Here is a 13,553-nt window from a genome sequence, read left to right as displayed (position 1 = left end):
TGAAATTATAGATGAAATTATTAAGGATGGGATTCTGAATAATGTCAAGTCTTATTATGATACATTTAAAGATGATGAACATGATAGTTCTGATACTTAAAGATAAGTGCAGATGTCAAGCTAATAATATGAGAGGGGGGGGGGGGGGTGAATCATACAAACTTAATCTTCCATTCAAACATCAGATTCAACCTCGGTAGCATATACTTCAGTAATATAACCAAAACTGCTAAACATGTAAACTCAAAAGCATATAAACATCATAACACTCATAACACCAAATTTAACATGGAAACCCAAATAGGGAAAAACCACTGTGGGATTTCAGACCCACTAAGAAATATACTCTTCTAGAGTATGCTCGGTTAAAAGAAAATCCTATTAAATATTACAGACACATTGCTAGATGTGACCCGGTTAAGGGATTTCCCTCAGATCTATTAAGATCTTCACCTTGTTAGAAGTGACCTTGTTAAAGGATTTCAAACACTCAATCTGAATGTCACCTTGCTAGAGGGTTTTACAAATAAGACTGTTAAGTCCACTCGGTTAAGAGATTTTCTATCACTTCACAAAATAACAGTAATAAAAATCTATCTGCAACTTTACATCTAAAATGCTAAAGCAGATTCTTATTTGCTCAATACAATATAGACATAGAACTAATCTTGTCCATCTGCTGGGCTCTATACTCTATTATTCAAAACAGATCTTCAAGCTTCTGTGCTTGGTAATCACTATGTAGCATCCCTGTGCATACATTTGCCCACATACATTGTTTATCAACAGTTCCCTATTTATAAAAAATTTGCCAACCGCTTAATCTCCTTGATCACATTTCCCATGATCAATCATAGCCATCAAATCTTCAAACTTTGACCAGATTCAATGTATCCTTCAATCTGAAAACATTTTACCCCGCCTTGGAACTTGCATATATTTCTTGGAACTTGTGCTAGGGTATTGCGGTTCAATCTAAGCTGTAGATCTTCCTGCTGATTTTCCTTTGCCATAGATTCTTTAACAAACTTCATTCATGACATACCAATCATTTAATCATAGCTAGCTCATTAGCTTCCTTCATTAAATAATGCATGTAATCATTTAATGCATTTTGTTATTACTCGGTTGCAACTCGGTAAATACTAAACTTCACTTGGTAGACATTCTGCCTTCATTAACCGATAGCGATAACCTTAGGGTTTATCGACTAGGTTCTTTAGGGTTTACCGACTAGGCTCTTTGCTCGGTAACATAGTATAGTATTAACCTTTCAATTAATAACATATGTAGGATATCAAAACAATCTAATCATCATGATCTCATCATTGTCTAACTTGGTAATAGTTGCCCATTGAATAACTTATTTCTCCCCTTATCCATCATATTCTTTCTATGTCTTTTACCGACATCTTTATACTCATCAAATCATACTTCTCAAGATATGGCAACATCATACTGAATTAGAAAATCAATTTCTTGACATCAATGACAAAATAATAATAATAATAAGACAGTAAACATCCTTAATTAGTTTTATCCATAATCATCAACAACCTTCCTTATTGAAATGCCAAGAATCTCTCCTTGTCTATTATAATGCCAAATGCCAACAGAACATAGAGAAGAGGAAGCAATTCTTCTATATTTAGACATCTATAAGAAAGCATTAATTAAAATAGAAAATTAAATACTGGAAAATCTATACAACATGTTAGATGCTAGAAGGTTATTTGCAATGCAAGAAGATAAACACATTAAGATGCAAGAAATTTTAGCTATATGTGTTGCTATAACTCTAGATGAGATGGAGAAGACAATAGAGGCTGCTGACAGAAAGGTATTCGACAATAAACATAGAATAACTAGCCTAATGTTAGGAAGGATGAATGAGATAACAAAGGAGACACAAAAGAGTTGGATAAATTTTTTGGGAGAGCATAGAGGATTCTTCACTTCACCAGAGACAAAGACTGATATTGTAGATACATCGATTGAAGGGAAAGGTAAAGGAATTATGGGTACTCCACCCTTAGTTTTGAAGAATATCAAGATAGTGGAAATTGAACCACTGGTTAACACAAATGTACAGACAAATACAGAGACACCGGTTAATGCAGAGAACATTGTACAAGATACTAACATTGAGGACACTTTTCCTCTAGATACTAATGTACAGGTTGAGGATATTGTTCCTAGAGAGGAACCAATAGTTGCATAGACTGCACCAAGTGACTAAGACATTGGTGCAAGTGAGGAGGTAATAAAAGTTAAATCACCAGAGAAAATAGGGGAATCCAATAGGGAACCAGTTGTTGGCACATCATTATTGACAATTGACACTTCTCTAGTGGAAAATAAAAATATCACAGAGATGAGTTCCACAGAGCTGATGATGATGGTTGCTCAAAAATTGATGGAGGGAATCACAAACAAAGGGATTATAGATCAATCCATAACTATTTTGCACAGATTGGTCCCAGAATGTAAGATTGAGAATGAAGCAAGCCCTTTCGACAAGCTTAAGATAATAACAGAACACATCTCTAAGGATTTTCAATCATTACAATAGTCTCTAACTGGCTAGCACTTGAAAAATTCACTTTGGCTAAGCGAGCCGCTTTTGATAAGATCATTGATAGAGAGAAGAAAAGGATTCAGGGTATGTTGCAATATAGAGATTCTAATAGCAAAAGTGGATGAAAATATAAAAGAGGTACATGACAAGATTGCTAGTATTGCTAACTCTTTTGATGAACTAATTTCACTGACAACATCTATTGATGGACAAATTTTGACTTTAGAGAAGCAAATTTCTTCTCTTAAAAAGGAAAGAGATAAGAGCATTCAGAGAGCCAGAGGTCTCAGAGTTTTGGTGAGTCCGAGATTGGATTCACTTGGTGTACATAAGAGGGAATGCATGGATATGCTTGGTAAGCCCACACTGACAAAAGTTAATGAGAAAGAATCACTTACATATGTACTGAGTGGACTTGTTTCTATCTCCGAAACATTCAAAACTGGCTGGGATACTTATGTGGAGTTATTAGAGAAAGCTTACCCAAAAATTTTGAAACTGGTCAAGCTCCGATAAAACATTTTTGGAGGTATTCAGTGTACAGTTATCATTCTTTGAGATTCTTTTTACAATTTTTTTTGGGAATTGATGTCAAAGGGGGAGTAGTATACATGTGGAAAAGAATGAAGGGTTTCATACATTAGGGGGAGTTACAAATTTTTTGGAATTTTGGAGTATTGGAGCATTTTGCATATTCAGCTCAGGGGGAGCAGGGCAGGATGAAACCGATAGTTAAAACCATGACCATTTTTCACATGAGTGTTGCCATCAATGCCAAAGGGGGAGATTGTTGGCAATTGACACTCTACCGGTTAGGTTTCATTATGTTGTCAGTGATGGCAACATGATTTTGGATTCTGGCTTCATATGGTGTACCGGTAGGCACTTCACAGACTCTACACTAACATCGACACCGACAGGATAGAATATTTCTTTGGTCACTAGCAATGCAGGTTGACATGGTATGATAAAGGTCATTAGTATTTGAGGCTGACACATCTTGGATCCGGAATCGACAACTTGCTTTAATGCTTATTTATTTATGTTATATGGTCGACATGTAATATGATATTGTATATATCCTTGTAGGCTGACATAAGGCATAAATTTTTGTATAGGGTATATAGGGGAGATTGATTAGATCTTTTTGCATGAATGAGGAATTAGGAATAGATATGTGGATGTAATGTAATACGAAATATATTAGAGAGACTATGTAAGTGAGGAATTCATTGTAAGGGTTATTCTGGTACTGAGGTTTAGGGTTTTAACCGAAACAGATAGAGCTTAAACTAGAACTGTATTCTAGTATAGGAGATGCTATACTAGGCACTTCACACTTTTCAGGATTCTTGTCTAGATTGTTATGTAGTCAATGAGGCTCCTATTGTGTTGAGCAGTGTGGTCTAGGCTGTAAGCCTTCCTGCAAGTGCAGGCCCATCATATATTATAATATCTCTTCATATGGCCAGTGAATTGATATTGTGGGTCACAAATCCCACCGTGGTTTTTCCTCATTGAGGTTTTCCACGTATAAATTTGTGTGCTATGGTTCTCATTTATGTGTTTGGCTTATTGGTTGCATTACTTCTTTCAATTTTGTTTATACCAGTATACCGGTTGATGTATGTATGTTTTGTTAAGGCTAAAATTTTCTTTTCTAGTATAACACTGATTCACCCCCCCTCTCAGTGTTATTGGTTTCCAACATACACAACATTAAGGAAGGTTTGGGGGAGATATTGAAGCATCCTTCAAAAGTGAGGGTTTAATAAAAGGTGTATTATAATTAGGGGACACTAAAGGAGGGTCAACCCCAACTTTGACAATGATTCATCACCTCTATCCACCAATTGTTCAAGAATATCTCCCCTTTAAATTTTTATGTGAAGTGACCATAAGTGAAGCATGATCTATAATGAAAGGTAATATTTTCACAATCAAGATTTTTTTGACAAATACAATCTCCAAACTATAAATCAATTACTTTTGGAAGGTTACTAGAGATGCCCATATCGAATGAAGAATATGTTAATAGGGAACACAAAATAGTTTAGGAGGAAATGAAAATGAAAATGTGAAGAGCATCACTAATAGTAGATAGATTTGGTAGTTGTCAAAATTCAAGTGATAGATTTGAAATTTGGATCCAATCCAAAATTAAGGAAAAGTTTGTTTAAGGAACAAACACAAGAAACTAGAGCTTCTTATACAACATATTAAAATCTATTATCATGAGATCACTTTTGATAAGATTTGATAGTTTTCCTTCAATCCAAAAATAACTATGAAAAAACCTAAGTGTAAGAGTATATAATCAAATCATTGAAAAGTAAGGGTTTCCAAAATTTGGAGACCTAGGTATATAAATTTTTTAAATATGGTGTAATGACTACCCACTTTTAGCTTTGAGATATGTTCTCAATGGTTTAGCTTCACCATTTTATTTATGATTTTTTGGTGTGACTTTTTTCCTTGTTGAGTGCTACATTTTGGCCATGATATGTTTGATCTATGTGGATTCCTTGCCTTGTTAGTGATGGGTGTTTTATATGTTATATATGCATGATTTATTTAATGCTTCAATTCATTATTGTTCTTATTAGTGTTTATGTGTGATTAAATGTGATCTTTATTAATTGATGTTTAATTTAAATGTTTCATGTATATGGATGTATGCATGTTCATCTTACTCTTTATGTTGTTGTACCTTGTTGGGTGATTATGTTGTGCTTCAACTTTTATACATTGAGCATGTACCCTTAACATGTGTTGAATGGTTACATGAATACGTTTATTTATCCATCTAGCTACAAAAGTCTAATTTGTAAATCCCCTATAATGGCTATATTAGAGATGTCATGCTAGGCCACTCTCTCTTGCCATACCAAGTCATATTTAGCTTGAGTATTATATGTGATGTCTTTGACCAATGTTGACCAAGATTTGAGTTAGGAGTGAATCCAAAATCCCCATGTCATGAAATTCTAGTGTATGCATGATTTAAACAATTTCCTAAATTTTGCATTTTCCATAAAATTAGTCTATTAGCTACATATTTTCTTGATTAGCTATATTTTAATTATGAAATCATATTAAGGTAAAATATTAAATGATAGTTTAAATTTTCCTTTTGATTGTAAAAATGTTTGATGAGTTAAAAGATCTTTTTACATCTTTTTTTTTTGTAATTTTTTTTAGTAAAATATAGTTAAATTAATTAATTTTAGAAAATTTTGAGGTGGGGAGTGTGCATTTATATTAAATTTAGTTGGATTGGTAAATGTCAACAAGTGAATGAAGGTACATTGATTTAATTGTTAAATAAAAAATTTTAAAAATTAAATATAAAGAAAAATGAGAAAATTGTGAAAATAAAATGGGTTGAAAGGAACAGGCTTAGATTAAGTTTCATTCTTTGGTTTTTTATTAAAAAAATCTCAAACCCTCTTTTTGCCATTTTCTTGAAAATTTGATGGTGGGTACATTCAGGAATGGAATTGGATGGAAATTGTTTTTGATTAGATAGGAATGGGAAGGGAAGTTTGTGGTTTGTGTGAACCCTTTCATTGGAAATTTTGTGAGTTGTTTATGTTTCATTTTTGCAAATGTGATTGAGGTATGTTTTCTAATTGATGAAAGAGGAATTTTGAAAGGGCCTAGACCCCTGTACATAAAGATAAAGAAAAATCACTATAGAACAACATGTGACAACCAAGAGAAACAACAAACAAGTAGAAAAAGTCATAGAAACTTACAAACTCCCAACCCAAAGTCAATGTGGTCTACAACCAAATTGCTCCACAATTTTTTGTTTCATAGTACACAAGTTAACCAACTCTAAGCTTCTTTTCTTGACTCAAAGAGGAAAATAAGCAGTATCATCCATATTGAAACCAAAGAAGAAGTGATCATCTCATTACAACCAAAAGGGGCTTTCCCTCTACTTTCAACCTTTTGGGCATCCTTATCATTACAACAATCTTCAACAACGGTCCTTTTTTCTCCAAGTAGGCTGACTATTCTTATTTTTGGGGCAACTAGCACTAGAGTGACCCACTTTACAATAAAAATGACAAACAATAGAAGATTCTTCAAAAACAATTAGTTGCACCCAAACTCCATACTTGGAGGAAAGAGTAACCTAAAAAGGGAGCTCCTTTTTTTTCTCCATAAACATGCAAAGACGAGTAAAAATCAAACTCTTCTTAAATTTTGTGACTGAATCAACATTAAAACATTGTCCAAAAGTGTTCACAATGAGTATAAAAACTTTCTCATCCTAGAATTTCAAAGGAATCCCAAGAATGGAATCCACACAAGGAATTTACTAGCATCATCACTCCTAGGATTAAAAACATGAGCCCAATAGTGAAGGAAAATCCCAAAATGCCCCATAAACCACGGACCAGATGTAAAATGGCCCTAGAATAGGCATTTAGACTTGAAAAGTGAATAAGAAAAAAATTGTTAAGCATAATAGCAACCTCAACCTTGGCTCTTGTGTTCGACCTTCGACTCATCCATCTTCTAACAACATCAATGTTGGGACAATTCTTGTAGAATTTCTTAACAAGTGGGTTGCTAAACCAAGCTATTGTTTTGCAAGTAATAAATTCTTGGTATAACAATTTCCATCTCATCCACCTTAGCATACACATGAACAAAAGACTCAAGGGTATTAAACATACCATCAATCAAAACTTTCATAGGAACAACCAATTGAGGGAAAACGAGTTCCATCCCTTCTACTTCATTTTACTCAAGAGTAGTAATCTTCGAGAACATCTCAATAGGATCAATAGTCACACAACCAAAAATGGTATAGAAAACCCCAAGGAAATCCTTCACACCAACATTTCATAAAGGCACATCACCAAAGGAAGCATTAGGAAAGCTAGGACAACCCAAACCCAACAAAGCACTATCATCCTGCAAGGGATAAATAAAAGCATCAAGAACTTTTGGAGTCTTTGTATAGGCAAAAGGGGAGATCACTTCACCCATTACCAAAGGATCAAAAAATTTCAGAAGAAGAAATCCCCTTCAAAGAATAAGATCAAGGCCACCCACCCAAGAATTAGCTACAATAGGTTTAGGACTATTAACAAAATGATTTAGCAAGATCCTCTATTTTGCCTCTTTCCAAAGAGAAAAGAGGGATTCCTCTTCATCACACCACTCAAAAGAAAAATCACAAAACCCATTGGACTCAGACCCCTGTTCAACCAAATGAGCTTCCAATAAAATATCAAGGAGAAACTTATCCTCCTCCTTGACCCATTCATGATTCCAAGCTTGGTCCTCATCTTTATTAAAATTCCCAACACCACAAACCCTAATAGCCTTGCCATAAAAAATAGTAGAGCAATTGCCAATAGATTTTTTGTTGTGCAACAAACCTACTACAAAAGTGGGGTGAGAAATTGATGCTAACACCATAAGGCCACTAGACCCATGTGTCCAAGTGGTGTAAGAAGACAAACTTGCAATAGTATCTACCAAGTGAGTGTGGGCATCAGAGTACCTAGAGAAAGCAATGCCATCTTCATCCTTCTCATCACTATTATGAAATCCTTTATCACCATCATAGGGGGAGGAGCCATTACACAAATTTCCTACCATCATTGTTGTGGCTAGGGTTTTCCCTACCCTGTTATTCCTTGTGCGTGTCTCCATTAAATATATACATTAGAATTCAATTATTCATTGTTTTTCCCTAATTTCACAATTACAAAACCAATTTCAATTTAGAAAGGAGGCAAACAAAACAATGAATCTAATAAGAATTTCAGCCCTTTCCTTATTTGGATTTTGGCTAGATCTATTGGGTTCGCCCTTCTTTCAATGTATGGTAAATTTGGCTATTTAGTGGCTTTATTATCTTAACTTGATGAAACCCTAATTTCAAAATGAAGGGAGTTGGTTCATTGGAAAGATATTAATTCCTCCCACCCATTAGAATAGTATGGGCCCATTCCTCCAACCTAACTATAGTTTAATCCTCCTCCCAATATTCCTCCCACTGAATGAACAAATTGAGTGCCTAAAGATATATAGGGCCTCAACCTACTCAATACCCCTCCTTCGAAAGTGTAGTATTGGGCCTCTAGGACCTTAACATGTATTCAAATAAGGAATCAATGTTCAGAGATGGATTTGTCTTCCCCCCCGCCCCCCCTCCTCCCCCCCACATTGACAAGATCAATTTATTTGAGAATCTCAAGCTCAAAACAGAGATCGATTCGCCCATTAGAATAGTAGGGCCCAACTTCTCAACTTAGTTTAGTGAAGATATCGGATGGGAGAGTACTCGTCCGATGACCCTTTGAATTCATAGGGGGTTCTGGGGCCCCTCTTTCCCTCCCACTTTGATGGGTGGGTGGCCCCTACAATTCTATGTGGTTCAAGTTGCTTCCATATATCTATATAGAGGGGCAAGGATAGGGGGTTGCCATATGCATTGGTTATATAGGGGAGTATAACTTCTTATCGCGTCTAACCCTAATCCAGTGACCAATAGTATATATATATCTGTGTTTGTGTGTGTGTGTATATATATACATATATACACATATATATATGTATGTATATATACATATATACACACACATATATATGTATGTATATATATATATGTATATATATATATATGTATATATATATATGTATATATATATATATATGTATATATATATATATATAAATGATATGTATACATATGTGTGTGTGTGTGTGTAATACCCTAAAAATGGTCATCTAAACCATGGGCCCCTAATATTGACTACATCACCAAGGTCCTAACCAAAGGCAATTAAATCAATTTTGAGCACCTAATTAATTAATTCCTAAATCATCAATGTCACATGGCAAATTAATCTTTTTAATTAAATAAATCATCAAATCTCTTTAATCAATTATCCTATTTCTTTAATTAAATATCCTAGCATATTTAATTAATAAATCAATTTACCATGAAATCATCAAAAAAAGAAATTAATTTGAAAAAAAAGGAATTAATCATCAAAAAGGAATTATTTTGAAAAAGAAATTAATTTGAGATAATTTTGAAAAACAAATTTCAAAAAAGGAGCAAAATTGAATAAAAGGGAATAAATCAAAGAAAGCTTGCTTTAAGAAAGGAAAATGGAATAAATCATTTTTTCTGATTTTATCTCAATTTTAACTCAATCTTATTTTCTTCAAATTTGAAGAAAGCAACCAATCACATCAAATCACCTAGATTGTGCTACTTTTGGGAGAATCTTGACCGCTCATCAACAATCAATCTCGACCGTTGCTTTCTCTTTGGATTTTCTATAAATTCAAGCTCTCATCTCTCAATCAAAGTATTCTAGAGATTTTATTGTTATCATGCTGGTTTTACTCTAGAGTCATTGAGAATATTGCATCTTAGCTTATTGCATATTAGCTTAATCATAATAACTTAATCATGTTAGCATCTAGATTTCATATAGCTTAATCTTGCATTCATATAGATTAAATCCTCCGTCTTGGTGTCGTCTAGTCACTGGTATTGCTTAGATAAATCTAAGAGCAAATCTATACTCACATCTTTTAGGAGGCAATAGGTCGATTTGTTATGGTTTTTACATTCATTGATTTTGATCAACTAACCATGCATGCAATGACTTATTGAGTGTTTGTGTTTTAGATACAGATTCTAAATTTTACACACATTTTTGGTACCCACCGTGGGGCAGAAAAATTCAATTTTTGGCCTCGCATATCATTTTATTTTCATTTCTTGGATTCTGTTCATACAATTCTCTGCAAATGTTCATACAAATTTATGTAGTTGTCGTATGAGTATTTATGATTTGTCATATGGTCCGGTGAGAATTATTGCATGGTTAGGTGAGAAAACTCGTACGATTTTTTGCTCTCTCATATGAAAAATAGAGAGGTTTTTAGGGGTTTTTTTATGTGAATTTGCTTTTTTTTATGTGAATTTGCTGATGCTAACACTGATCCTTCTATGTTCTCTATTTATGTGATGTTTTGGACAACCTAACAAGTTTTTGTAGAACGCCTTTCAAAGAATCTAAAGCTCAAACTTATGCTTGTTAAAGAATCTATTGCTAAAAAACAATATGATTACTGATTCGTTATTTTTGCACGTTGCCTAAGCAGATTCAAGAAAACTTTGTGTGTTCTTAATTGTTTTCTAGGAACCTAAATTGTGATGTGGTAAATGAACAAATCTATTTTTCGTGTTTGAGAAAAGTCTAAAAGGTAGGAGAGTATGCTCTTGTCTATACAGACAATCAGAAATCCAAACCCTTGAAGCTTTTCTAGTTTGAGATTTGTGTTCCTTTTAGCAGGCCTGTCACGGTAGGAAAAAGTAATCACCTTGTGAGAATGACCCAAGTGAGTACAACCAGACCCAAGCATTCTGACTCACTATAATAAATAGGCCTATTTGAGATTAAAGTCTCGAAGGATGGAGTTATTTGAGTTTTCTCTTTAAGATTTCTCATAGTGGGCATTTTGTAGGGCCACGTGCTCTCAATCACGCTTGCGTAACTACATCTTGCTTGGTAAATTTTTGGGCTATAGACCTCAATTGTGCTTGTGCAACTTCAAGGGGTAACTTCGAACAAAAACCCTTACTAAGAACTCTAGGATAGAAGCTACCCGGTTCACCTTCGAAAGGGGGATAATCTTTGTGCAAGAGAGATAGTAACTCTCCCAAGAAACTTATCATATCATGCCCCCATTAGCGTTTGGAGTCGGCTGATACGACATTAAAAATCCATTGCATGAGACTCAGCGACCATAATCTGATTAGCTATTGGGTGTGTACCTAAGTTTATAAGCAAATGTTTTCTCTCTCAACCAACTTCCTTATGATTAGCGTGTTGTGCTTGAATTCATTTTACATCTTGCATGTCTGTTGTGTCTCTATCCTTGAACAATCTGAAACTATCACTGAACAATCTAAAAGTAAAATTGAATAATCAACTAAAGAATCAAACTCAGTGGTCAAAACATTGTTTCCTATCTGATCCTATACCGTATGAGTGAGGACCCCAATGCCGAGTTTTTTGTACTGATATATGAGAATTTTTGTTTGAGCCTATGAGAATTGTCGTACGAGTTTGAAACCTTCACTATCTGGTATAATAACATCTTGTACAAGTGTCTTAGTTTGTCATCTAGTTACCTGTAGTTTGTCATTACAATATAATGTCCAGAAAAAATTGTTTGCATGATTCTCAGACCTCTGTCATACTTTCCTGGTTAGTCTTGATACATCACAAAGAGCATATACTTGGTCTTTTTTATCTTGAGCATAGCATCTCGATAGTGTGCCCTGGCCATTGTGTTACATGATTTTGGTGATTATATCCTAGCTGGTTCAATCAATCATCCATCAATCTGATCCACTTAGATCACGTCTTATACATGATAGATCATTGCTGAAACCAAACTTGGTCTCAATCTCTTCATCCAATCATCACCTCAAAAAAAAAACTAGCTTCGATTTGATCTTGACATCTATATCACTTCTATCTCTCAGTCACATCAATTGTAAATGCCTATTCAAACTAGGAGCTCTTCTAAGAATTCTGATGAAAGCAAGAGGGAGTCTTACTCATTGCAAACTAATCCATTATTTCAAGAACAACCAACCTTTGACAAACCTTCATCATCAAGACAACCAATTTTTGATCAACCTTTATCTTCCAATATGTCTTGGGAAAGACAAGAAAGAGAGGCTTCTAAACACAGTGCCTGAGATAACATTAGCACTCAAGCTACCGATAGTGACACCTCATCTAGTGATTCTGAACCTGAAGAAGATACTATAGCTAAATGTCAAAAGGACAAGGATTTTAGAAAAATGATGAAAATTATTATGGCCCGGAAAAAAGAAGAATATTTTCTAGAATTAGCTAAACAAGGAGCTAGACTTCCCGTTGACTACAACATTAAAAATATTATCATTAAAGAAGAAGAGACAACACTATCATTGGTAACCAAACAATTGCAAGCATTACAAAATAAGATCAAAGAAATAAAAGGCAAAGATAAATATTTTGTACGGTATTCCTTGGATACAATTTGCCCATTTCCATTCAAGAGTCTTCAAATTCCTCCATTTCCTTCAAGAACGAAAATTCCTAAATTTGACAAATATGATGGCAACTCGGATCCTCAAGACCATGGTTCATGTCCAAGAATTATGTGCTCTATGTATTGAATTTATGCATGAACAAACATATTTTATGCGTCTCTTCCCAAGAAGTCTAGGAAGACAAGCTATGGAATGGTTTTCAAAACTGCCTATGGGAATTAAATCTTTCAAGGAGCTGCTAGAACTATTTCTCCAATAATGCTCCTATAACATCCATCATCCAATCACCATGATTGATCTCTATAAAACAAAATAGAAAATAGGAGAACCTTTCCTCACTTTCCTTCAACGTTGGAGAAAGATGTTCTCTAGATATTCACGACCCATTCCTGATTCTGAAAAGATGGACATCTTTGTCAACAATTTGATTCCTGAGTTACAATATAATGTTAAAATGCAAGTACATCCTTCATTTAATAAGATGGTGGAAAATTCTCTCAAAATAGAAGATGTTTTCTTGTGAAGAAAGGTTAAATCTCACTTTATAAGGAAACACAACATGACTCTAGTTCTAAAGAGAAAAGCAAATACTGGAAATATGGCAAAGATAATAATAGAAATGTTGTGAATGATGGAGTGGTTGATACTATTAAACCAAAACCAAAAATAGCAATATTTAATCTAACTAGTGGCACACAGGCCCTCAAAGTTGTTGATTGTGCCGTGGAAAACCCTCCTAAGAAATCAAAAGAGTGGTTTAAAGATAAGCCTTGGATTTCAAATCCTAAATGTGATTTTAGTACTTTGGGAGAATCCTATGAAACAACTCTTAAGACTTTGTTGGCAAATGATCTGAACACATTGCCTGACAAC

The sequence above is a fragment of the Cryptomeria japonica genome, chromosome 4 (genome assembly GCF_030272615.1).
Source record: "Cryptomeria japonica chromosome 4, Sugi_1.0, whole genome shotgun sequence".
Classification (NCBI taxonomy): Eukaryota; Viridiplantae; Streptophyta; class Pinopsida; order Cupressales; family Cupressaceae; genus Cryptomeria; species Cryptomeria japonica.
Note: the sequence above shows the minus strand (reverse complement) of the source record.